The sequence below is a fragment of the Callithrix jacchus genome, chromosome 1 (assembly GCF_049354715.1).
Source record: "Callithrix jacchus isolate 240 chromosome 1, calJac240_pri, whole genome shotgun sequence".
NCBI lineage: Eukaryota > Metazoa > Chordata > Mammalia > Primates > Cebidae > Callithrix > Callithrix jacchus.
In genome coordinates this window covers 3,313,707-3,341,663 of record NC_133502.1, presented here as the reverse complement: position 1 = coordinate 3,341,663, position 27,957 = coordinate 3,313,707, and the positions used below count along the sequence as shown (strand labels likewise).

The 27,957-nt window shown below is 32.9% G+C and overlaps 1 long non-coding RNA gene across 1 annotated transcript; it reads left to right on the top strand.

The window, feature by feature from the left end:
• Positions 1 to 122: 122 nt before the first annotated feature.
• LOC103791423 (uncharacterized) lies at positions 123 to 27,957 on the top strand. The gene is made up of 5 exons (XR_001910283.4): positions 123 to 261; positions 3,284 to 3,421; positions 6,656 to 6,733; positions 26,130 to 26,218; positions 27,606 to 27,957. It is a non-coding gene; the product is annotated as an uncharacterized LOC103791423 (long non-coding RNA).

Below are 27,957 nucleotides of genomic sequence, written 5' to 3'. Positions count from 1 at the left end.
TTTAGTGGAATCTTTAGTGTATTTTATATGTAATTATGTCACCTGAAACAAGGACTATTTAACTTTATACTTTCCAATTTAATGCCTTTTATTTCTTTTACTTTCCTGATTTCTTTGACTAGGACTTCTATTACTATGTCAAATAGAATTGGCAGAGTAGGCATCTCTGTCTTGTTCCTGGTCTTAGAGGAAACACTTTCAACTTTTCACCAGTTTCATGTTACCTGTGAGTTTCTTGAAGCTGACCTTTGTTATGTTGAGGTATGTTTCTTCTATACCTAATATAAGCCTTTTTACCATGAAATAATGATAAATTTTGTCAATTTTTTTCTCTGCATCTATTAAGATGATCATATGATTTTTATGTTTCATTTTGTTAATATGGTATATCCCATTTATAGATTTAGTTATGTTAAAATATCTTTGGATCACTGGGTTAAATCCCATGTGGTCATAGTGAATGATACTTTTAATGTGTTGTTAAATTTGGTTTGCTAGTGTTTTGTTAAAGAATTTTTCATCCATTTTAGGGATATTGGCCTGTACTTTTATTTTTTGTAATATCCATGTCTGGTTTTGATATTAGGATAATTCTGGCCTTGTAAAAAAGTTTTGAATTATTCCCTCTTCAGTTTTTTTTTTTTTTTTTTTTTTTTAAGAGACTGAGAATGATTGGCGTTAGTTCCTCTTTAGCTTTTGATAAAATTCAGCAGTGAAGTAATTGGGTCCTGGGCTATTTTTTAATGAGAGACCTTTTTATTACTGATTAAATCTTTTCTTGATAGTTTCTGTTCAGATTTTCTGTTTCTTTCAGTTCAGTCTTGTTAGATTGTATGTATCAAGAAATTTATCCATTTTCTCTAGATTATCCAATTTGGTGACATTTAGTTACTCATAATAGTCTCATCATCTTTTGTATTTCCAAGGTATATAATGTTACTACTTTCATTCCTGATTTTGTTTAAGTCTTCTTTCTTTCATTCTTAGTTTAGATGAACTATTTTTTATTTTTTTACCTTTTTAAAAAAGCATTTCTTAGTTTCACTGATAATTTGTTTTTCTAGTATCTGTTTTATTTCTACTTTGATATTTATGATTTTTTAAATTATGCCAATTTTGCAATTTGTTTTTCTTTTTATAGTTTGTTTAAAAAGTTGTTTATTTAAGATCTTTCACTCTGTGAAATATATTCTCTCTGAAAATCTGTCTCTGGGTATTGAAGTCCCCTACTATTATTGAATTGTACTCTGTCTCTCCTTTCTATTAATATTTCATTTATATTTTAGGTGTTCTGTGTTAGGTGCATGTATATGTAGAACTGAATAACTTCTTGACAAATTCACTTCTTTATCACTATATAATTACCTATTTGGGTTTGGAATCTCTGAGCTATGTGTTTATTGCTGTAAATGTCCCTCTTTGAACTGCTTTTTCTGCATCCCATAAGTTTTGGTATGTTGTATTTCCATTTTCATTACTTTTAAGATATTTTAAATTTCTCTTTTAATTTATTCATTGATGCATTGGTTGTTCAGGAGCATGTTGTTTAATTTTTATGTATTTGTGAATTCACCAAAATTCTTTGTTATTGATTTCTAGTTTTGTAACATTGTGGTTTAAAAAAATACTAGATATGATTTCAATCTTCTTGAATTTGTTAAGACTTATTTTCTTACCTATGATTTCTCCTGGAGAATATTTTGTGTGTGCTTGAGAAGAATTGTATTCTTCTGCTCTTGATTGAATGTTCTGTATTTGTTTATCATGTCCATTTGTTCTATAGCGTAGTTTAAATATGATGTGCCCTCATTATCTTATCTCTGAAAATCTGTCTCTGGGTACTGAAGTCCCCTACTATTATTGTATTGTACCCTGTCTCTCCTTTCTATTAATATTTATATTTTAGGTGTTCTGATGTTACTGGTGTGCGTGTGTGTGTGTGTGTGTGTGTTTACAATTGGATAACTTCTTTATGAATTGACCTCTTTATTACTATACAATTACCTATTTTTGGTTGGAAAATCTGAGTAAAATCCTTCTTATAGTTAGAAGAGACTTGGCTTGTTACCATCTCTGTCTCAACAGGAAAATGTTGATGTCTATATGTCATTTTTATTATTGGGATGTTAAAAGGGGGTAAACATTTACGTTAACTTGGCCTGGTTGAATTCTGCACCAGTTGGAATTCCAGAAAACAGAGTCAACTGATATATAACAAGCATATGTGCTGTAGAAATGGAGGATGATTATATACTAAATTTAGCTTAGAGTAAGAATTAAATTGAAATTTCTAACTTTCTAACCAATTCAACATTATAGGTCATTAAACAACCACCTTAAGGAAATTTTGAATTTGAATGGAAGATACACCTTTGCTAAATTATTCTTTGAAGGTAGAGAAAAATGTATCAAACAGAAAATATGAAATGTCATTTAAAATAAAAATGACATTTATTTTATACACAGAAATAAATAAATCATGTAGATACAAGCACACAAAGATCTAAATGAACTGAGCTACATGTCACATGTATATATAGTAGTAGGAAGACTTAGTATCATAAGTCAAAAGTATACATATATGTATTGCAACAGAATGTGAAAAAAGATGTTCTTGAAGGAGCATAAGGTAGCATGATATATGCTATCGAATATTCACATACATATCATTACAAATTACAAAATGTTTAAGACAGCATAGAATAGTTCCAGGCATATAAATTAACAATGAAAAGTAATAGAGAAAGACATAGATATATTACCATTTGATAACCTATTTGCTTGTGATGCTGGGTCAATTGTTTTCTTATAGAACTTAAAAGAAAACCAAGTCTCAATGCCTTATTTCATGCAAAAATATAAATTCTACATTGAATAATAATCTGTGTATTAAAAATCTACGTGTGTAAAGCCACATTACTTGGAAAGTTAGAGGTAGTGTTTTGGGTGGGCTAGGTAACAATAATCAATGTGAATAATATGGATAAGAAAAGTTTCTTTTGGAGAGTAAATCTTACATGTTTTTTGGAAAGCTAAGATGCTAAAGAGCTAAAAAGAACTGATTAGAATATAAGAGACACCATTAACCAAGAACACCACACTGGTGCTAGTGAAGAAGTCTGTGGAAGATGATTGTCTTCAAGTCTGGTAGTGGACTTGGAGTCACTGTATGGTGGCTGATAGTCAAGAAGGAAAGATATATGTGAAGTGAGAAGAGTAATATCAGAACACATAAAGACAAATTAAAATCTGTTTCTCACTGTCTCTACCTTTGATATGACAGATGATCAGCAGGAGAAGTACATATTCCTCGAGCTGGATCTATCTACACGTGCACCTGTCCCAGGAAGCTGAAGTGGGAGATCTGATGAGCAGTGGAGGACTGAACTAAAGCCTTTGACTTTTGCTCTATACCAATCAGGTGTGTCCCCAGATAAACTACAAGATGTGCAAGTGTCTACTTATTTGGACTAATAGTCATAGCTTAATGGCTTTACTTCTGCCTTACAAACCTAATTGAAAACTAAATGGGAAAAGTCTTATTGCCAACCTAAACACAGAAAAGAGTAAGGGAAGAGGAAAAAAGTATGAACTATAAAAGTAATGAAGTTAAACAAAATCTCCTGTTTCTCAAAAGACAACACAAAAATTGAAAATACATGACACAGACTGCACAATATATTTGTAGTGCACACATTCATGCAGATTAAGAGTTAGAATATAAATGTTCATATATATATATAGTTCATATATATATAGTTCATATATATATGCTGAAAGAAGAATCAACAATCAACATGATGAAATAATTGATAGATCAGAAGTTGAAAAGTCAGGAAATGTTTGAACATATAGTCACCTCATAATATCAAGTTAATATGCTTTGGAAATGTATGTGGTAACCTCAATTCCCTGTGATTGGTTGAAATTAAATAGTCGAATGAAATCAGATGTGTGAATATGTGGAATAGGATACCTCAAAAACTGGTAAGTGAGAAATCAATTAAAATATGCACTGAGAGAAAATTGGGGCAATATCTAGGAAAATAAAATATTGTCATTAACTTTTGGTCCAGCATTTCTGTTCCTGGTTATATGCCCTATAGAAATCATCACCCTTGTACAAAAGTAGACTTGTACAATATATTTATAAGTTGTAATTAAAAAAGAACAATCCTCTGAAGAACAGAAAAGTCATGCCCTACTTGTACAAGAAATTTTTATAAAATTCCAATATATTTGTGGACATATCAACATGAATTATTAAACATAATATTAAGCAAAAATACATAAGAATAGAGAGAATAGGTTATCCATACAAGAAAAACAAAAATGAAATTAAAAGCTATTATGCCATATATTTACAAAAATTCTTATGTATCTAGTAACTAAAGAAAAAATTCAATAAAAAAGATTCATTTAAATCTCTATATGACTGAGTTAGAATCAGGAATCCATAGTAATTTATTTTTAATTTGTAAAATATAATTTGTAGTTCTTTGGGGAGATACAAATGATTGATACATTAGTATGTATGCTCTTTAATGTTGGATATAAATCAGCCTTCCTTCTGTCACTGAACAGCCATGGAAAGCTTGCATAAGCAGTGACTAACATCCTTGGACAGATTACATAAATCCATTTCTTTAGAATTAAATTCACTCTCAAGATAAAGAGGTAAATTTTGTGTAACAATTTATTCAGTGAATTAACCACTCAACTTGCACACATTCACACAACCCTACCTCCAACTTATCTTCTACTCCCACTCAAACAAAAGAGAGGGAAAGAATAACATACTAGTGCTGGATTTTAGATTGATTTTCCTTAGGTATTTGCATGCATCAGCACCTCTGGAGGGCTTGCTACAAAATATACTGTTGGGTCCCAGTCCTAGACTTTCTAATTCAATAGATCTGACATGAAATGACTTGCAGTTCTAATAAGTTCCAGATGATGCCCATTCTCCTGGAAATGGAAAGTTTAAGGTAGTGTTTTGGGTTGGCTAGGGAACAAGAATCAATAACATGGCTAAGAAGAGTTTATCCATTCTCCTGACTTGGAGGCCACTCTATGACTGCCACTACATGAGACCCAGGCCAACAGCAGCACCAGCAACGTAACGAGCACCGTAAGCTTATTAGAAATGCAGGATTTCCGGCTCCAACCCACATCTGCTGAATCTGAATCCACATGTTTTGTGTCATTTATACTATAACAATGCTTTTTAAAAATAGTTTTCTTTTAGAATAGTTTTCTACTTACAGAAAAATTGTGAAAATAGTACAAAGAGCTTCTATATCTTTCATGCTGTTTCCCTGTCTCATGTATACTTGTAATAATTATTGAACCCATACTGATATGTTATTAAATCCATTTCAGAACTTATTCAAATTTCCTGAGATTGTATTTAATATTTTTTTTATCTTCCAGAGTCTTTTCAAGGATGTCATGAGATCCAACATGATGTTAGGATACAGTGTTGTAATGAGTAGTCAGGTCTCCACAGGCTTTTCTTGGCTGTGACTGTGACTCACATTTTCCTTGATTTTGACCACCTTAGAATTCAGAGAAGTAGTGATCGGGTATTTTGTACTATGTCCTTCACTTGGGCTTTGCTTGATGCTTGTCTCCTGAGAAAACTGGGGATATGCATTTTAGGGAGGAAGGCCACAGAGATAGAGAGACATTCTTTTCACATCAATACTACATACTATCAGAAGGGCTTATCACTGTTGATATTAACTTTGATCACCTGGCTAAGACATTATTTGTCAGAGTTTCAACTTTATAATTACTCTGTGTTTTTGGTTTTCATAAAGTGCTCTTCGAAATGAAGTCACTCTGTGCAGCTGACATTTTAAAAGTAGGAATTTATCATGGTGGCAGAGTATCTGTACAAATAATGTGCAATTCTTTTATTTTCAGAGTTTGGAATTATAGCATTCCTACAAATCTTATTACTAATGGCTCCACAAATTGTGCATAACTGATATGTATTAGTGCACACTTTAAAGCATGTAGACATAAGCTGTATTTGAAAAACAATTCAGATTGAAGATCTACCTGTTTTAAAGTGAATCTTAATTGGAAAGTAATGATGCCTCCTAGTAATTTACTACTTTAGCTGAACCTACAATATCAGCCATAGCCCAGAAAATATTAGAGCTACAATTTATACAGTTCAATATCATCTGCCAAAGCCCACCTGCACTGCATCTGCAAAACCAGCTGTGGTTTCTTTGCTCTCACAATTCATGTCAGGGTTTTTCAGCCAGTGCATCATTGGTTTTGAATTTTATAGTGTTCCTCTCTCAATCCTCCACCCCTCTAGTTTCTAACTGATAAAGAATAATTAGGTGAGGTTTAAATTATCAGGGCTATTCCGGGTTTGTGCAAAATAGGAAGGTTTCTTCCAGGTTATAGCACAATTTGAAGAGCCTGGCAAGAAGTATCCAATATTAGCAAGTAGAAAAGCAGCTTGAGTATGAGGATAGAGCCACCCTCAATATTTAGTACATGGAAAAAATGTAGAAGATAACTTACCTACCTTGTTATTGATCCATCAGAAAAATTTGGTAAAGCATGCCTTCAGCTTTTGGCTCAATGTAACCTGACAAATAGTATATTAATACATATGTAATATTTTTTCCAGATAAAAACTGCAGTGAGAAACAAGCATCCTCTCTATCCAATTGAAAGGAGGATTGAGGAATTCCTGTGTGGCTTGAAGGTAATACAAAGCAAAATTAAAGGAAATTAAGTAAAGAGATAAAGCCATAATCCCTACTGTAAAATATAATGACATCATCAAAGTTCTTGAGAATATTTAATAATTTATACTAGTAATAACTGGTGGAAACCAAGAAACTGGTCATAACATTTGAAAGTAATATAATTTTTAGTGTTAAATTTAAATTATATGTTACCACCTTGATATATTATTGTGATAAATTATTTAGTAAATATAAATTATAAATGTGTTAGAAAAATAAAATTATATAAAATGTATATTAAAAATGAAATTTAAAAATAATTTATTATAATCAAAGTAACACATTTAAAACATTCAATAATTAATCAAATATACTTGGCATACCAGTCATTCTAGTTCTGCCTCTGCCTCCAAAACAATATTCATCAAACATAAGAATGAGATGTATGTGGTGGGAAAGTCAGTATGAGAATGCAATGGAGGTATGTAATTACATCGAAACACAGACATAAACTGTGCTATTTCTAAAACTCAGTTATCAACAGGAAGATAATATCCCTATGTAAATGGTGCAAGGATGGACTTAAAATAAATAGGTACATATACACACACACACACATCCCAAATACAAGTAAATCTTCTTTACTTTTTCAAATACCCAAAGGTGCCTGAATTACTAACATAAATTTTAATAAACCCTCAGTGGAGGAAGATTCCTTTATCTCAGAGTCAACAAATTCCCATTAATACAGGGTTCTCTCTCATTTAAACATCAGTAATTGGTTAGAAAATCAGATATTTTTCTTGACAATTTTAACCAGGAGTCTATTTCTTCAAATCAGCAAAAACATTTTCATGGTCTTGGTATCTCATTCCATATTACACACCATCTTTTAATACTATATTTGAAGAAAAATTTTAAAATTTACACTATCTTAGATCAGAAAAATATACAAAAAATAAGATTGTAGAAAATTCTACAAATAAAATTGCTACATAAAAATTAAATTATAATTCATGTTTTTTACATTTTTATTATGGTAAAACATGTAATATGAAATTTGCCATTTTAACCTCTGAAGTGGACAATTCAGTGGCATTAATTGCATTTACAGTTTTGTGCAGCCATCACCACTATTTTCAAAAATTTTCATCACTCCAAACAGAACCTCTGTCATTCAGCAACAACTCCCTATATTTTTTGTTACTCAACCCCAAAAACTCTAACGTAAATTTTGTCTATAGGAAGTAGTCCCTCTTCTAAATATTTTATATGACAGGTATCAAATAACATTTACTCTGTGTCTGGCTAATTTCACTTTGCATGATATTTAAAAGCTTTATCCTTATTGTGACATGTATCAGAACTTCATTCTTTCTTATGGCTCAATTATATTCCACAGTATGAACACATGCCACATTTTGTTTATCAGTTCATCTGATAATAGACACACTTTGGTTATTTCCTCCTTTTGGCTATTGTGAATAATTCTGCTATAAACATTAGCATGTGGGTACTAAATTAAATTGCTAGCTCATATAGTAATTCTGTTTAACATTTTAAGGTATCACCAAACTGTCTTCCATAGCAGCTGCATCATTTTACATGCTGACATGACATGTCATTGTGATTTTGATTTCTGATGGCCTAATAATGAACGGTTTTGAACAACTTTCCATGTGCTCATTATCCATGTGCATATGTTTAGCAAAATGCCTAGTCAACTTCTTTGCCTTTTCTTAATTGGGTTGTTTTGTTTTTTTTGTTGTAGACTTACAGGTTTTTAATGTCTTGATATAAATCTTTTACAAGATACATACTTCACAGTATGTTATCTCATTGTACAAATGAGTCATTATTTCACTCTCTTAATAATGTGTTTTATTAACCAAAGGTTTTAATATTTTTTAAACTTGTACTGTGATCTGATATACCCTGTGATTAACAAATTTATTTCTTAAAAAGTTAATTATTAAAAATTACTGCATATTTTTGTCCTTATTGTTCACTTCCTACTTCATGAACACCAATTATCTGTTTGATAGATTGTCATTTTCCATGCTTCATACTAATTTTTTCTTTTTCTTTAAGATGTGAAGTTAGGTTATAAATTTAAGATTTTTCTTCTTTTTAAAAGTTCAGATGTTGACAGTTAAAATGCATCTCTAAATACTGCTTTTACTATGTTCCATATGATTTCATATGTGGTGCTTTTACTTTCATTAATCACAAGGTATTTTCTGATATTTTCTAATTTCCCTTGTGCTTTATTCTTTGATCCATTTATTTAAAAGTTTGTCATTTAATTTTCATATGAGTTTTTCAGTTTTTTTCTGTTGCTAATTTCTAGTTACTTTGTATTCAGAGGAAAAACAGATGATTGTAATATTTCAATCTCCTTAAATTTGTTAAGGTTTGCTTGAAAATTGAATTTACAGTATATACTGAAGAATATTCTGTGTAACTCTTGCTCTATCATAGAACTTCCAGTTCTATGTTGAATACATAAATGTGTCTTCTGGGTTGGGAGGAATAGTTTGTGTATACATCTGTTAGGTCTAGTTGGTTTATTATATCATTCAAGTCCAATATTTTCTCATTGACTTTCTGTCCATTTCATTATTAAGAGACATCCAAATGCTCTTTTGGTTACTGTTTTCATGGACGATCTTTATTGTTTTACTTTTAGGCTCTTCGTGTTGTGGCATCTAAAGTAGGTTTCTCGTACTTCTCAGAAAGGAACTGTTTAACATTTATCCATTTGTTACTTTTTGTTGTATATATTTTTGTTTCTCAATTTTTTCATTTCATTTTTGTAATTACTTGATTTTTTGTAGTATACCCCTTTGATTCCATCATTTCTTTTATGTGTATTTTAATGTATTAATCATTACCTTAGGGATTATATTAAGACCTTAAATTCATTATTTTTTTTATTTTTTACTTTCTTTATACTTAAATTCTTGTGCAGAACATGCATGGTGGTTTGCTGCATCTATCACCCTGTCATCTACATTAGGTATTTCTCCTTCCCCAATCCCTATTTATCCTTCCCCAATCCTCTCACCCCCTAACCCCTGACAGGCCCCCATGTGTGATGTTCCCCTCACTGTGTCCATGTGTTTTCATTGTTCAACACCCACCTATGAGGGAGAAAATGCAGTGTTTGGTTTTCTCTTCTTGTGTCAGTTTGCTGAGAGTGATAGTTTCCAGCTTCATGCATTTCCCTGCAAAGGACATGAACTCATCCTTTTTTATGGCTGCATACGACTCCCTGGTGTGTATGTGCCACATTTTCTTTTTCCAGTCTATCTTTGATGGGCATTTGGGTTGGTTCCAAGTCTCTGCTATTGTAATCAGTACCACAATAAACATGTGTGCATGTCTGTTTATAAGAGAATGATTTTTAAAAATATTTTTATTGCATTTTAGGTTTTGGCATACATGTGAAGAACATGTAAGATTGTTGCATAGGTACACACATGGCATGTGGTTTGCTGCCTTTCTCCCCTTCACCTATATCTGGCATTTCTGCCATGTTATCCCTCCCCAACTCCCCACCTGCTGCTGTTCCCCGCATTTTCGCCCCAACAGACCCCAGTATGTGATACTCCCCTCCTTGTGTCCATGTGTTCTCATTGTTCAGCACCCACCTATGAGTGAGAATATGTGGTGTTTGATTTTCTGTTCTTATGTCAGTTTGCTGAGAATGATGGTTTCCAGGTTCATACATGTCCCTACAAAGCACAGGAACTCATCGTTTTTGGCTGCATAGTATTTCATGGTATATATGTGCCATATTTTCCCTTTTCAGTCTACCATCGATGGGGAATTGGGTTGGTTCCAAGTCTTTGCTATTGTAAACAGTCCTGCAATGAACATTCATGTGCATGTGTCTATATAATAGAATGATTTATAATCCTTCGGATATATACCCAGTAATGGAATTGCTGGGTCAAATGGAATTTCTATTTCTAGTTCCTTGGGGAATCGCCACACTGTCTTTCAAAATGGTTGAACTAATTTACACTCCCACCAACAGTGTAAAGTGTTTCTATTTCTCCACATCATTTCCAGCATCTGTTGTCTCCAGATTTTTTAACGATCACCATTCTAACTGGCGTGAGATGGTATCTCAATGTGGTTTTGATTTGCATCTCTCTAATGACCAGTGATGATGAGCATTTTTTCATATGTTTCTTGGCATCATCGATGTCTTCTTTTGTAAAGTGTCTGTTCATATCCTTTGCCTACTTTGGAATGGGCTAGTTTTTTTTCTTGTAAATCTGTTTTAGTTCTTTGTAGGTTGTGGGTATTAGCCCTTTGTAAGATGGGTAGATTGCAAAAATTTTTTCCCATTCTGTTGGTTGCCAATTCAATCTAATGACTGATTCTTTTGCTGTGCAGAAGCTGTGGAGTTTGATTAGGTCCCATTTGTCTATTTTGGCTTTTGTTGCCAATACTTTTGGTGTTTTAGTCATGAAGTCCTTGCATATGCCTTTGTCCTGAATGGAATTTCTTCTAGGGTTTTTATCGTATTAGGTCTTCTGTTTAAGTCTTTATTCCATCTGGAGTTAATTTTAGTGTAAGGTGTCAGGAATGGGTCCAGTTTCTGCTTTCTACACATGGCTAGCCAGGTTTCCCAACACCATTTATTAAACAGGGAATCCTTTCCCCGTTGCTTGTTTTTGTCAATGATCAGATAGTTGAGGATGTGTGGCGTTGCCTTCGAGGCCTCTGTTCTGTTCCATTGGTTTATATCTCTGTTTTGGTACCAGTACCATGCTGTTTTGATTACTTTAGCCTTGTAGTATAGTTTGAAGTCAGGTAGTGTGATGCCTCCAGCTTTTTTCTTTTTGCTTAGAATTGACTTGACTATGCAGGCTCTCTTTTGATTCCATATGAAGTTTAAGGTGGTTTTTCTTCAAGTTCTGTGAAGAAGGTCATAAGTAGCTTGAGGGAGATAGCATTGAATCTGTAAATTGCTTTAGGCAGTATGGCCATTTTCACAATATTGATTTTTCCTAATTATAATCCTTTGGTTTGCTGAGCCAAATCATATTTCTAGATCCTTGAGGAATTGCCACACTTTCCACAATGGTTGAATTAATTTACACTGGCACCAACAGTGTAAAAGTATTCCTATTTCTCCACAGCCTTGCCAGCATCTGATTTTTTAATGATTGCCATTCTAACTGGTGTGAGATGGTATATCCATGTGGTTTTGAATTGCATTTCTCTAATGACCAGTGATGATGAGCATTTTTTCATATGTTTGTTGGCTGCATAAATGTCTTCTTTTGAGAAGTGTCTGTTCATATCCTTGGCCCACTTTATGATGGGGTTGTTTGTTTTTTTTTCTCGTAAATTTAAGTTCTTTCTAGCTACAAATAGAATAAAATACCTTGGAATATAACTAACAAGGAATGTGAAGGACCTCTTCAAGGAGAACTACAAATCCCTGCTTAAGGAAATAAGAGAGGACATAAACAGATGGAAAAACATTCCATGCTCATGGTTAGGAAGAATCAGTATCATGAAAATGTCCATACTACCCAAAGTAATTTATAGATTCAATGCTATCTTCATAAAGCTACCATTGATTTTCTTCACAGAATTGGAAAAACCACCTTAAACTTCATACAGAACCAAAAAGAGCCCACATAGCCAAGTCAATCCTAAGAAAAACAAACAAAACCAAACAAAACAAACCCCACAAACCTGGAAGCATTATGCTCCCTGACTTCAAACTATACTACAAGGTTACAGTAATCAAAACCACATGGCACTGGTACCAAAAAACAGATATAGACCAATGGAACAGAACAGAGGCCTGAAAAGTAACATCACACATTTAGAACCATCTACTCTTTGATAAACCTGGCAAAAACAAGCAATGGGGAAAGGATTCCTTATTTAATAAATGGTATTGGGAAAACTGGCTAGCCATATGCAGAAAGCTGAAACTGGATCCCTTCCTTAGCCTCATATAAAAATTAATTCCAGATGGATTAAAGATTTAAACATAAGACCTAACACCATAAAAACCCTATAGGAAAACCTAGGTAATATCATTCAGGACATTGGCATGGATGAGGACTTCATGACTAAAACACTGAAAGCCATGGCAACAAAAGCCAAAATAGACAAATGGAATCTGATTAAAGAGCTTCCACACAGGAAAAGAGACTATTAGGGTGAACCAGCAACCAACAGAATGGGCAAAATATTTTGCAATCTACCCAAAGATCTTAAATTTATAACTACTTAGTTTGAAAAATATCAGCTTTATTTCAGTAGTATACAAATACTCCTATACATTTGTCCATCTCTTTATATTGTTATTTTCATTGACTACATCTTTATACATTACATACCCATTAACATAAGTTTAAAATTATTGTTCTGTACTTTTTCTGTTAATTCATATGGGAAATGAAGAGAAGTTTCAACCCAAAGGTTTAGTTATATTGCCATTTACATTTACATTTGTAATTATATTATAGTTTAAAAAATTATACACATTCAAGTTGATGTCTAATGTCCTCTGTTTCAGCCTAAATTTCTCACAGGGCAAGTCTACCAGTAATAAACCCTCTTATCTTTAGTCTATCTGGGCATGCATTAGTTTATTTTTCATTCTTGAACAAGACATAGATATATAATATGGATTTAAAATTATTGTTTTACATTATGAAATTGTGCAAGTTATAGAATTATTGGTTCTCTCTCTCTCTCTTTTGTAACAACTTTAAATATGTTATGCCACTACCTTCTGGTCCCCAGGATGTTTGTTGAGGAATCATCTATAAATTTTATTGGGAATCTCTCTATGTGAGGATTTGCTTCTCTCTTCCTGCTTTCAAGATTCTTTCTCTTTTTCTTTTGGCAACTTGCTTATAATCTTTCTCTGTGTGGATTTTTGTTTTTTAGTTTGTCCTAGTTGCAGATTCTTAGATATGCAGTTCATATCTTCAGATTTAAGAAAGTTTTGGCCACTATTTCTTTAAATATTTTTCTGTTCCCTTTTTTTCCTCCTCTTCTTCTGAGTCACTTATAATGTATAGGTTGGTCCTCTTGATAGTGTCCCAAATGTCCCTTAAATTCTAATCACATTTTTGAAAATTCATTTTTCTCTCTGCTCTAAAATTGTATTATCAGTTTTCAGTCTTCATATTTACTGATTATTTTTTTTAATCTACTAAAAACTGTGGAATCCATGTAGTGATTTTAAGTTTAGCTATTTTACTTTCTAGTTCTAGACTGTTTTGTTCCATGCTACCATTTCTGTCTCATCACTGACTACATCATTTTGTTCATAAGTCATTTTTTAAAAATGTTTAGTTCTTCAGGTTCTTGAACATATTTAAAACAGTTGATTTAAAGTCATTGTTTAGAAAGTTAAATGCCTATGCTCTCTCATGGACAGTTTTTGTCAATTTATTTTTTCTTTCCTTTTATTTGGTATATACTTAAGGGATAAAATTTCAGTTTTGTTACATGGCTATAGTATTCAGTGGTGAAATCTGGCATTTTAGTGTAATCATCACACAAATAATGTAGATTGCGCCCATTAAGTAATTTCTCATCCCTTACTGTTCTCCCACCCTTTAACCTTTCTACATCTCCAATGTCTACCATTTTACCCTTTATGTCCATTTGTACAAATTATTTAGCTTTCACATATAAATGAGACTGTGTAGTGTTTGAATTTCAGGTTTTTAGTTGTTTGGCTTAAGATATTCTAGTTTCATCCACGTTGCTCCAAAAAAGACACCCATTTTATTCCTTTTTATGGATAGTGTTCCATTGTGTGTGTGTGTGTGTGTGTGTGTGTGTGTATTATATAATATATACCATATTTTCATTATTATTCATCTCTTGAAGGAAAATTAGATTGAGAAACAGTTTCCATCTGTTTATGTCTACATCTCTGCTATTGTAAATATTACTGATATATGAATACAAGTATCTTTTTAATATTTTTTTGTGTGTTCGGGGAGTATACCTCATAGTGGAATTAAGGATTGAATGGTAGTTCTATTTTTATTTCTCTGAGAAATCCTCATACTGTTTTTCAAAGAGGCTGTACAAATTTACATCCCACCAATGGTGTATAAACATTCTTTTTTGCTGTGCATCTCCCCCAATTTTTTTCTTTTTTTTACTCTGCAGTCATAGCCATTCTGTCATGAAACAATACCTCATTGTGACTTTAAATTGCACTTCTCCGTTGATGAGTATTTTTTATGTTTTTGTTGCCCATTTGTATGTCTTCTTTTGAAAAATATCTATTAATGTCCTTTGCTCATTTTATAATAGGATTATTTGGTTTGTTGTTGCTGTTCTTTCAGTTCCTTATAGATTTTCAATATCAATTTCCTGTCAGATGCAGTGTTTGCAAATATTTTCTAATCTGTAGGTTGTTAAGTCTGTCGATTATTTCTTTTACTATACAGAGGCTTTTTAATTAAATCTTATTTTTTTTGGTTTTGTTCCTTGTGTTTTTCAGGTCTTAGTCATAAATTCTTGTCCTACATTATTTGTTATATACTTTGTAGCTAAATGTTTTGTCATAGTTGCTGGTGGTGGTGGTGGTGGTGTTTTGTTTGTTCTGGTTGTTTTAATGAACTTTGACTGTTACAATTTGATAGCATTATATATCAGATTATCTCTTTTTCCCAAGGTTTGAGTATTATGATTGTTGAAGGCCACCTTTGCTCAGCCAGTGTTTTGACAGATATTTTGTTGAATGTGAGGGGCTTAAACAAAATAGTATATGACAAATAACACTCGTCCAAATCTTTGAGGATTGACCCAAAGCCAAAGCACTCTGTCAACACTTAATGAGGCCATTTGTAACACTGCCTCGGCCTGAGCTTTTACTTCCTGCTTACACTGAGCTTATAGATCAGCCAGTGATGAAAACTTAAGCCATTTTTTGGCCTGTGTCATCTCCACGACATACACATTGCTTTCCAGTTTCTCCAGTAAAGAAAAACACATTTGAAGCCATAATTTTCTGAAAAAAATTCAATTCACATCCTCTCTTTTCTTCTTACTCCTTAGACTATCTATGGCATGCCATAATCACAATATTTTTCTCCTAGATGTTGTGGGTTTTTAAATCACTTTTTAATATTATTGAAAAATGCGTACCCTTTTCCTACTGACTATATTTCAAGCTAGAAAAAAAATAAACAGATGTGAATGCCTTATGTGAGTTTTTCCACCTCCAGACGTTAGAACACACCAGCAATATTTTGAACACACAAGTGAGACATCAAACAATAAAACTAAAGAGAATAACATTTTAGTAATAAAATATAAAATAATTTCATATGAGGTTTAAGGTCCTTTTTTCCAATTCTGTGAAGAAGGTTAATGGTAGCTTGATGGGGATAGCGTTGAATCTATAAATTACTTTGGGCAGTATGACCATTTTCATCATATTGATTCTTCCTAACCATGAGCATGGAATGTTTTTCCATCTGTTTGTGTCCTCTCTTATTTCCTTGAGCAGGGATTTGTAGTTCTCCTTGAAGAGGTCCCTGACATCCATTGTAAGTTGTATTCCTAGGTATTTAATTATCTTTGTAGCAATTGTAAATGAGAGTTCACTCATGATTTGGCTCTCTGTTATTGGTGTATGAGAATGCTTGTGATTTTTGCACATTGATTTTATATCCTGAGACTTCACTGAAGTTGCTTATCAGCTTAAGGAGAATTTGGGCTGAGATGATGTGGTCTTCTAAATATACATTCATGTTGCCTGCAAATAAAGACAATTTGACTTCTTCTTTTCCTAATTGTATATCCTCTATTCCTTTTACTTGCCTTATTGCCCTGGCCAGAACTTCCCATACTATGTTGAATAGGAATGATGGGAAAGGGCATCCTTGTCTTGCACTGGTTTTCAAAGGGAATGCTTCCTGTTATTGTCCATTCAGTATGATATTGTCTGTGGGCTTGTCATAGTTATTATTTTAAGATTTGTTCCATCAATACCTAGTTTATGAAGAGTTTTTAGCATAAAGCACTGTTGAATTTTGTAGAAGGCCTTCTCTGCATCAATTAATAGTGGTTTTTGTCTTTGGTTCTGTTTATGTGATAGGTTTATAGATTTGCGTATATTAATTCAACCTTGCACCCCAGCGATGAAGCTGACCTGATCGTGATGGAGAAGCTTTTTGATGTGCTGTTGAATTCAGTTTGACAGTATTTTAATGATAATTTTTGCATCCATGTTTATAATGGATATTGGCCTGAAGACACACTCTTTTAGTTGTGTCTCTGTCAGGTTTTGGTATCAGGACGATGATGTTCTCATAAAAATAAGTTAGGGCATATTCACTCTTTTTGTATTGTTTGGAATAGTTTTAGAAGGAATGGTATCAGCTCCTCTTTGTGCCTTTGGTATAATTTGGCTGTGAACCCATTTGGACCTGGACTTTTTTTGTTTGGCAGGCTATTAACTGCTGCCTCAATTTCAGACCTTGTTATTGGTCTATTCAGGGATTCAACTTCTTCCTGGTGTAGTCTTGGGAGAGTATAAATGTCCAGGAATTTATTCATTTCTTCTAGATTTACTGGTTTATTTGCATAGAGGTGTTTGTAGTAATCTCTGATGGTAGTTTATATTTCTGTGGGAGTGGTGGTGATATCCCCTTTATCATTTTTTATTGCATCTATTTGATTCTTCTCTCTTTTCTTCTTTGTTAGTCTGGCTAATGGTCTATCTATTTTGTTGATCTTTTAAAAACCAGCTCCTGGATTCATTGAATTTTTGGAAGGCTTTTTTGTGTCTCTATCTCCTTCAGTTCTGCTCTGATCTTAGTTACCTCTTGTCTTCTGCTAGCTTTTGAATTTGTTTGATCTTGTACCTCTAGTTCTTTTAATCATTACATTAGGGTGTCGATTTTAGAACTTTCCTCATTTCTCTTGTGGCCATTTAGTGCTATAAATTTCCCTCTGGACACTGCTTTAAATGTCACAGAGATTCTGGTACATTTTGTCTCCATTCTCATTCATTTCTAAAAACCATCTTTATTTCTGCCTTTACTTCATTATCCAGTATCATTCAGGAGCAGGCTGTTCAGTTTCCACGTAGTTGTGCGATTCTGAGTTTGTTTCTTAATCCTGAGTTCTAATTTGATTGCACTGTGTTCTGAGAGACTGTTATGATTTCCATTCTTTTGCATTTGCTGAGGAGTGTTTTACTTCCAATTACATGGTCAATTTTCGAATAAGTGTGATGTGGTTCTGAGAAGAATATATAATCTGTGGACTTGGGTTGGAGAGTTCTGCAGATGCCTATGAGGTTCGCTTGGTCCAGATCTGAGTTCAAGTCCTGAATATCCTTGTTAATTTTCTGTCTAATATTGACAGTGATGTGTTAAAGCCTCCCACTATTATTACATGGAAGTCTAAGTGTCTTTTTAAGTCATTAAGAACTTACTTTATGTATCTGGGTGCTCCTGTATAGGGTGCATTTGTATTTAGGATATTTACCTCTTCTTGTTGCATTGATCCCTTTACCATTAGGTAATGCCCTTCTTTGTCTCTTTTGATCTTTGTTGGCTTACAATATGTTTTATCAGAGACTAGGATTGTAACCCTTGCTGTTTTTTGCTATTTGCTTGGGAAATCCTCATCCATGCCTTTATTTTGAGCCTACATGTGTCTTTGCAGGTGAGATGGGTATCCTGAATATGACATACCAAAGGGTCTTGTCTCTTTCTCCAATTTACCAGTCTGTGTCTTTTGATTGGGGCATTTAGCCCATTTACATTTAAAGGTCCTGCCATTTTGATGCTAGCTGGTTGTTTTGTATGTTGATGCAGTTTCTTCATTGTATCCATGGTGTTTACCATTTAGTTCTTTTTTGCAGTGGCTGGTACTGGTTGTTCCTTTCCATGTTTAGTGCTTCTTTCAGGAGCTCTTGTAAGGCAGGCTTGGTGGTGATGAAATTTCTCAGCAGTAGCTTGTCTTTAAAGGATTTTATTTCTCCCTCACTTATGAAGCTTAGTTTGGCTGGATTTGAAATTCTAGGTTAAAAATTCTTTCTTTAAGGATGTTGAATATTGGCTCCCACTCTCTTTTGGCTTATAGGATATCTGCCAAGAGATCCTCTGTCAGTCTGATGTGCTTCCCTTTATGAGTAACTCTACCTTTCTCTCTGGCTGCCCTTAGTATTTTTTCCTTCATTTCAGCCCTGGTGAATCTGACGACTATGTGTCTTGGGGTTGAACTTCCCAAGGAATATCTTTGTGGTGTTCTCTGAATTTCCTGAATTTGAATGTTGTTCTGCCTTGCTAGGCTGGGGAGCCTGCATAGCCAAGACAAACTTAAGCAAGAAAAAGAAGGGCTAGAGGTATCACACTACCTGACTTCAAACTGTAATATAAGGCTATAGGAATCAAAAGAGCATGGTACTGGTACCAGAACAAAGATACAGACCAACAGAACAGAACGCAGACCTCAGAAACAATGCCACACTTCTACAACCATCTGATTTTTGACAAACCTGAGAAAAAAGAGCAATGGGGAAAGAATTATCTATTTATTGAATGGTGTTGGGAAAACTGGCTTGCCATATACAGAAAGTTGAAACTGGATCCTTTCCTTACACCTTATACAAAAATTAACTCCAGATGGGTTAAAGATTTAAACATAAAACATAACACCATGAAAACCCTAGAAGAAAACCTAGGTAATACCATTTGGGACATAGGCATGGGCAAGGACTTCATAATGAAAACACCAAAAGCAATGGCAAAAAAAGCCAAAATAGATAAATGGAATCTAATTAAACTAAAGAGCTTCTGCACAGCAAAGAAACTGTCATTAGAGTGAACTGACAACCAACAGAATGAGAAAAAATTTTTGCAATCTACCCATCTGACAAAGGGCTAATTCCCAGAATCTACAAAGAACTTCACAAATATGCAATGAAAAATAAAACTCCATTAAAAAGTGGGCAAAGAATATGATCAGACACTTTTTTAAAGAAGACATTTATGCATCCAACAAACACATGAAACAAGCTCATGATCACTGGTCATTAGAGAAATGCAAATCAAACCACACTGAGATAACACTTCACGCCGGTTAGAGTGGTGAACATTAAAAAATCAGGAGAAAACAGGTGCTGGAGAGGATGTGGAGAAACAGGAAAGCTTTTACACTGTTGGTGGGAGTGTAAATTAGTTCAACCATTGTAGAAGACAGTGTGGCAATTCCTCAAAGATATAGAACTAGAAATAACATTTGACCCAGCAATCCCATTACTAGGTATATACCTGAAGGAGTATAAATCATTCTATTATAAAGGCACATGCACACATATGTTTATTGCAGCACTGTTCACAACAGCAAAGATTTGGAACCAAGCCAAAGGCCCCTCGATGACAGACTGGATAAAGAAAATGTGGCACATATACACCATGAAATACTATGCAGCCATTAAAAAGGATGAGTTCATGTCCTTTGCAGGGACATGGATGAAGCTGGAAATCATCATTCTCAACAGACTGACACAAGAACAGAAAACCAAACAATACAGGTTCTCATTCATAAGTGGGTGTTGAACAATGAGAACACATGAACACAGGGAGGGGAACATCACACACTGTAGCCTGTTGGGTGTGGGTAGGGAATAGCATTATGAGAAATATCTAATGCAGGTGGTGGGGTGATGGATGCAGCAAACCATTATGGAATGTGTACACTTAATGTAACAAACCTGTATTCTGCACATGTACCATAAAACTTAAAGTATAATTTAAGAAAGAAATATAAAAAATATAGAATAATTCCAAATTGTCCTATTATTATATTAAATATTGCTATTTATACACCATAATTAATGCATTCATATTTATATTAATATTTGAATAAAATTATTGTTTTAATAAATTAATAATATCCATCAATATTTGTATCAATCTATAAATTAATACTAATAACACAAATTTTAGAAACTTTTGCGGAGTATAAAGAAAACAGAAAATACATCACAATTCATTTTATGAGGCTAACACAACCTTTTTACCTAAAACTGAGATGACAGTGCAGGGAAAAATTTTAGGTAACTAATTCAAGAACACAGTGGTAATATTAAACCAAATGGTAAATATGCTAGCAAAATATTCATTCCACTTCAGTACATAATCATTAAAATTATAGAATAGAAAGAGATGCAAATTCATCATTCTAATGAAACGTTTTTAATAGATCCAATAAAACATAAGAAAATATCACTACCTGTTATACCAATAATACACCAAACTTGCAAATATTGATTATTTAATGGTTCATTATGCAATTTCAGCTATCTTCCAAGGTTTAAAAATGTATACAGTACTTATGTAACAAACATACAGGATCTGCACATCACATGTACCCCTGGACTTCAATTATAATAAAAAAATGTATGCAGTAATTGTAGGAAATGAAAAATAATTATGCTGATGTCCAGACAAGGTCTTCAGGTGTTGTGATAGTCATCGTTCTTCTAAATAGAAAATAAGTCATAGAGGAAATTATAATGAAAATTAAAAAATATTTTTAAATGACAGCTAAACATTGTAGCATAACCAAATCCAGACCTAACAGACTTGGGGCATCTCATGTGTGTATTATAAAAGGAAAGACTGAAACTCACTATATTAAATGGAATCCAAATAGAAATACCAGAAAGAGTTTAAAGTAAAGTTTAAAAGAAAAATAAAATCGTGTAGAGTAGGAACTAATGTAATGAAACGAAAACTAAGCATAAATATATCATTGAAAATATTGTCATTTTCAAGTGACAAAACGATTCCTTTGCTGGAAGGCTGATCATGGTTAGTTGGTAGAAGACACATACAACTGAAATGAGGAGACAGTGGGCCATTAGCAACAGATTCTGCCAAAATGAAAACATATTATGAATCATATTTTATTAATGAAATAAAAACTTAACTTTAAATAAAGATGCAATGGAAAATATATAAAATCTTACAACTTATAAATTAATTCAATTATAAAATAATTCAACTCCTTACCCTTGTAATACCAAAAATATACAAATATGGACTATTTAATGATTCACAATGCAAATAATAATTCAACTATAAAACAATTATATTAATATAATGACAGAAATATGAAAAATATTTGCCACTAAAGAAATTACAGGCCTATATGATTTGCCCTGCAAACTCTAATAATGCTAAAGGAAAAGCAACACATGTACGTTATCAACCCTGTCAGAGTATCAGCAAAATAGAAAATATGTCACAATTCATTTTATCATGCTAACATACCCTTTTTACCAATTACTGAGATGACAATGCAGGAAAAATTATAAGTAACCAATTCAAGAACACAGTGGAAATATTAAACAAAATGTTATGAAACTGAGAAAACATACATTATAGCTTCCTTGATTTAAATCCAACTCAGTTTTACACTAGAAAATCAAATACTGTAATTCATCTCAAATGCTAAATAGGAAAATATATGTCACAATAAATGCAGGAAAAGCTTTTGATTAACTGCAATATGTATTAATACAGAAAATGCTCTTAGCAAATCAGCAATAAGAGTGAAACTTCCACAATATGAAAATACTTACCTCCAATAGTAAATCTATTAACCAGGAAATATAAGTTTTTCCTCAGATCAGGAATGAAACAAAGATGCACACCAATGTCATTTCTATTTGACTATGAGCTAAATGCTTTGGCCATTGATTGAAAGGTTTAACAGAATATGCATAATCATTTTATCTCATATACACATATAATAGCACTTAGTTGTCACTAAGTTTTGGTTTATATAGACAACTTGTCCATTTCCCTTTTTTCTGCACTGGTTTCCTAAATGTGTTTTGAGATACGTCTGTGTTGCATGTAGCCATATTTCACGTAGTTCCATTGCTAGAAAGTATTGCCGTATTATACTCTAGTTCATTTTCCATCTTACTGCTGATAGTCATTGAGTCATTTCTAGCTTCAGGGATATTCATAAACAAATTTGTCATAAACATTTCTAACACCTTGATGCACCTGTGCAAAGACTAAAGATTATTTGGAGTATCTATCTGGAATTGATGGGTCATACCATACATGGATCATCAATATTGCCGAAATGTTTGCCAAAGTCACTGAGCCATTGTCTACTCTCTACAGCAAAGCAGAAGACTTTCATTTCTACATGGCATAACTAATAACACTTCCCATATCAATTAAAAAATACCAACCTTGAATTCATCTAATATATAGATATAGATATACATTCATATTTAGAATATTTTCCCTTATGAGTTTTGTTTTTCATCTTGTTTAAAAACTCTTTTCAATTCCAAAGAAGTTCATGATTATACAACTGCTTAATATCTTTATATTTTTCTCAGATAAGTATGGAATTAATCTGTGGAAATGATGTGGTGTAGGAACTCAATTTTATTTTTATATTGATATAAAAATATGGTATCTCAATTTATTAAAATATCTGTTCTTTCCTTATTTATCTACCATGATATATCTCTCATATATCAAGGGTTCATATAAGTATAAATCTATTTTGTGGCTCTCTTTTCTGTTCCAACATCCGTTTTCCAAATGCTTGTGCCAATTCCACATTTTCTTAATCACTTTAGCTATATAAAAAGTTATGATATCTTATAGATTATCTCCTTCCATCTTATTTTTCTTCAAAAATATTCTGCCTGATAGACTTTTTTTGAATTTATATGTATACAATATATGAATACATTTGTCAAGTTCAACAAAAATATTTTTTGACTGGAATTATACTGCATACACATAAAAATCTGTGGAGACATAATATCTTTATAAGGTAGGATTGCCAAGAACTCTAAAGGGTCTGAAATTTTATTTTATGTGTCTGCTCTCCAGTTTGCCTGCCACAGTTTCAAGAATGCTGGCTTGAATAATTCATACTTTATACTGGGCAAAGGTTAGCCTGTCTAACTCTTGCCTGAGAAGGGGACATTATCTTTATTATATAGAATGATAAATTTTACATTGGATATTTATTGTATTAATATAATAACAAATAGCCTTAAAATAGTTGGAAAAAATAGAGTTTATGATTCTGAATGAATAACACGCAGAAACAAGAGAGGGGCATGAGTAGTTTTTTACTAAGAGGAATCTTTCAGCAATTATGGCATATCAATGTTTATTTACACATTAATATATCTAGATTTGGAAAGAATAAAATCTCTAGGAGAAAAGAAGAATATTTACATATGGAGGGACTTCCAGGAAGCTTCTGATTTGTAGGCAATTATCCAGATCTTGAGCTTCATGGTATTTATGTGGATATTCTCTTTACAAGTATTTCTTAAAATATACATACATATTTTGCAAAATTATTATTTGTAATTTCATGAGAAAATATGTAAAAGTATTCTTTAAAAAAATAACATAAGCAATACAACCCAATAGGAGACAGGACCATTATGGATTGGGGCTAACTTAGAGCTTCACTGCATTTGCTTATTAGTTTTGTCTAGCTATGGTTTTTCTACACTTCTAGAGAGTATCACTCCAGGGGTTCCAACTAGGAGCCTAAGGTTTGGAGAATTAATTACAAATACTTTTTAAGTATTTTAACTTATATGCCTTATGGAAGAAATAAAAGTATAAATTATGATTCTTATTATTTTAGGTCAGTGGATTTTAGATATGAAGGCCTTCATTATATAGAGAAAGACTTTTAGCCACTGTGTTTTGAAAAAAAATACCTAGAAATGTACATAAATACACTGTATTACCTATAAGTTCAAAAGATTCATAGGTCTACATAAGAACATTCCCAGGTCAGCCATGAACTTAGTTAAGAGCCAGTTCTTCCTTCAGGGTTTTCAGCCTAGTTGAGGATACAGGACATGTTTTTAAGCAATTAACAAGACTAATGACAACATGAAGAAGATTCAAATTGCCAGATGAAAAGCATAACCAGTAATGACGTAGGAGTACAGAAGAATAAAGAGAAAAATCTTGGACATTGATGAAGAGTTGATGGAGAAGATAAGATCTGAATGATAAATAAGACAAAGAAAAGTCTTATTTATGTAAAATGAAGCTTTTACGTAAAATGAACAGATAATGAAAAGGCAGAAAAACAAAATAAATGCTGTTTATTTTTGGCAAAGGTGATATAGGGTGAGTTGTGTCAATACTTACGTATCCAATAATGTGACAGCACTGATTGTACAGACATAAGAGCAACAGGAGAAAATATTCAATGTGCTCAAGACACTGTGCTCAAAACGAAGTCACATCTTTAGTGAAAAAAATGATGTCAAAATTAAATCTTAAAACTATGTAACCATAAAGAGAAGTGAATATATGTAGGGAAGGTGAACAAGGAGGCAAAATGTTTCTGTCTATGAGGATTTAAAAGTTGTTTAATGATGTTGAAGTATAATGCATGGTTCAAACTGAAAGTAGTCCAGTAGCAAGGGAGACCAGGATGCCATAGAGTTACCTTTACCTCAATTGTCATGTTTAGATTTTTTAATTAAAAATGAAGACATAGGTAGAGAGTAATAAACACCACAGTGCTGACCTCAGAAGAGAAAGAAATAGCTTTGAATAAAATGCGCTGAATTCTTACATCTTTATTTGCATTACACCGAAACATTATTCAGAAAAAGTATGCAATGACATAGAAATGCTTACTACTATATTTGCTAGGATTTTAAAAAGCAAAAAAAAGGAAACACATAAACAGAAAATCAGAAAATTGAAATGAGGAAAAATAAGGTTAAAATATATTTGTAAGAAGATAATGTAGCTGTGGGTTTTCAAGATGTCAAAGAGATAAATATTAGTAAATTAAAAAACATTGTCCCTAAAATATAAAAAGTTTTAAAGTAACCATGCCAATTTTTGGAATTAAACCCCAAAAGACATAGTTCTTACATGTTATTTAAACAATATATTATGATACATAGTAACTATGAAGGACATTAATAAAATTTTTTGAAATTGCTTATATCTACTTTGTTAATGGCAAACAATAGTTTGGTAAAATGTCTATGGAGGTTAAAATTATGAGAATATCTACATTGATGTAGAATTTAAGGTACAAATTTTATAAATCTATCACTGTTATAAAATATGAGTTGATATTTTTATATACATGGTGTTAACTGTCCTTTAAAATTTATATTGAATTTATGCTTAAAGGTGGAAGATATTTTAAGATTACACTGTTAACAAATACATATCTGAATGACAAGGTGTCTATCAAATGGAATGGAATATTTAAAATTTTCATTTTCTTATTGATTTGTTTATTCTTTCTTGATAGTAGATATACTATGTTGCCAATTACTAGATTAGCAATACTGAAATCTGTCAAACATATTTCACACATACTTTATTATTACAGGCACAATAAAATGGTGTCAAAACACGAGTTAAGAGAGCAGCCAGCAGCTGAAGGAAAAGAACATCCAAAGATCTCATTACCTTTTCTGTGTAAGGATGCTTGCTTCGGGGACCATGGGATATATACATGGCTTCTACTCTCCTTTTATTATAGTCATAAAGAGCAACTGAAGCTCATAAAAAGTAGCTGGCAGATTTGTAAAAGATATAACAGCTTTTTCACAGAGTTTCTATAGAGCCATCTAAGGAAAATTTCCCTTCCAAAGCATTGCTAGGAGCTGTTTATCTTAGAACTGCCTACTATGTCACGGTGAACTGAGTATTTCTCCTGTCATCTAGTTTGCCAAACAAGGACCTGTTCTCTTTGACTTTTTCCTCAATAACAGTCAATGCTGTATACATGAAGTATGAGAATTCAATACTTATAGAGTAATGGATCTGTCCTGAGGTGAAGGTCAATTTATGTGTTTGTGTATATACATATTTGCAAGATAATTTATATTTTAAATTTATTAAATTAATTTGCACCTATTTTATAATAGTTCTGGACATACAGACGGGCAGAAGAGATAACCATTCCTTTGTAAAAAAAGTAAGAGGTATTTAATTCTCTCTGCTGCTAAGCCTGTGTTCTAAAATGTTCACACTAATCTGACCTTTATTTTATTTTTTATTTATTTTATTTTTTTGAGACAGAGTTTCGCTCTTGTTACCCAGGCTGGAGTGCAATGGCGCAATCTTGGCTCACCGCAACCTCCGCCTCCTGGGCTCAGGCAATTCTCCTGCCTCAGCCTCCCGAGTAGCTGGGATTACAGGCACACGCCACCATGCCCAGCTAATTTTTTGTATTTTTAGTAGAGACGGGGTTTCACCATGTTTGCCTGGATGGTCTCAATCTCTTGACCTTGTGATCCACCCGCCTCGGCCTCCCAAAGTGCTGGGATTACAGGAGTGAGCCACTGCGCCCGGCCCTGACCTTTATTTTTAATGAACATAAAGACTAAAGTAGCATTATAATGTTATCTAGAAACTAATGTATAGTTGTCCAATAACAGCTGATAAAAATTTCACTAAAATTAGCTTATTAAATAAGTTTCCAATAAGTAAATGAACCCTGGGGGATATAAAATGGCAGCAATAATTGTCAGGAAATGTTTCCAAAACATTCTAGATTATTTATTTCAACCACAGAATCTGGGAAGGGGGAGTTCAGAAAATATGGACGGAATAAGGAAACCCCTAAGTGTGTATTAGAACCAAAGAGTTTGAAAGGAAAAGAAAAGTCAGAGAAAAGCAGAGGCAGAAAGTGGCAGAGAGAAACTGATAGGGTTTCCAAAGGCACCCCAGCTAGAAGGAAAGGTAGTAACTGCCACAAGGCCCCAGAAAAATGAAGTTGGAACTTAATATATCTCTTGTAATATGTTACAAGGTACCTAGTCAACATCAATGGTTCACTAAAGATCTGTGTTTCTTCCAGCTCTCTATCCCATCATCTACGTAAATGTAGCCCTCATTGGCTGGAATCATAATGACATCTGCATCTGGAAGTGGCCACCCACAAAACACATGACAGACTTCAGACCACATGAAAAGTCTACAGGGTGAGAATATGAAAATCCAGCAACGAGGAGAATAAAAGAGTTATCTCCCACGAAGAACACTTTCCAGAAGCTACACAATTCCAGTTATTGATTCATCCCATTTACTAGAACCTGTTTATCTTGCTATGCCTAAAAGCAAGGGAAACTGAAATAGATGCTATTATATTCTGTAACTCAAGCTTAGCCTAGCTTCAGAAGTTTTAATAAAGAAAATATATTGAAATATTT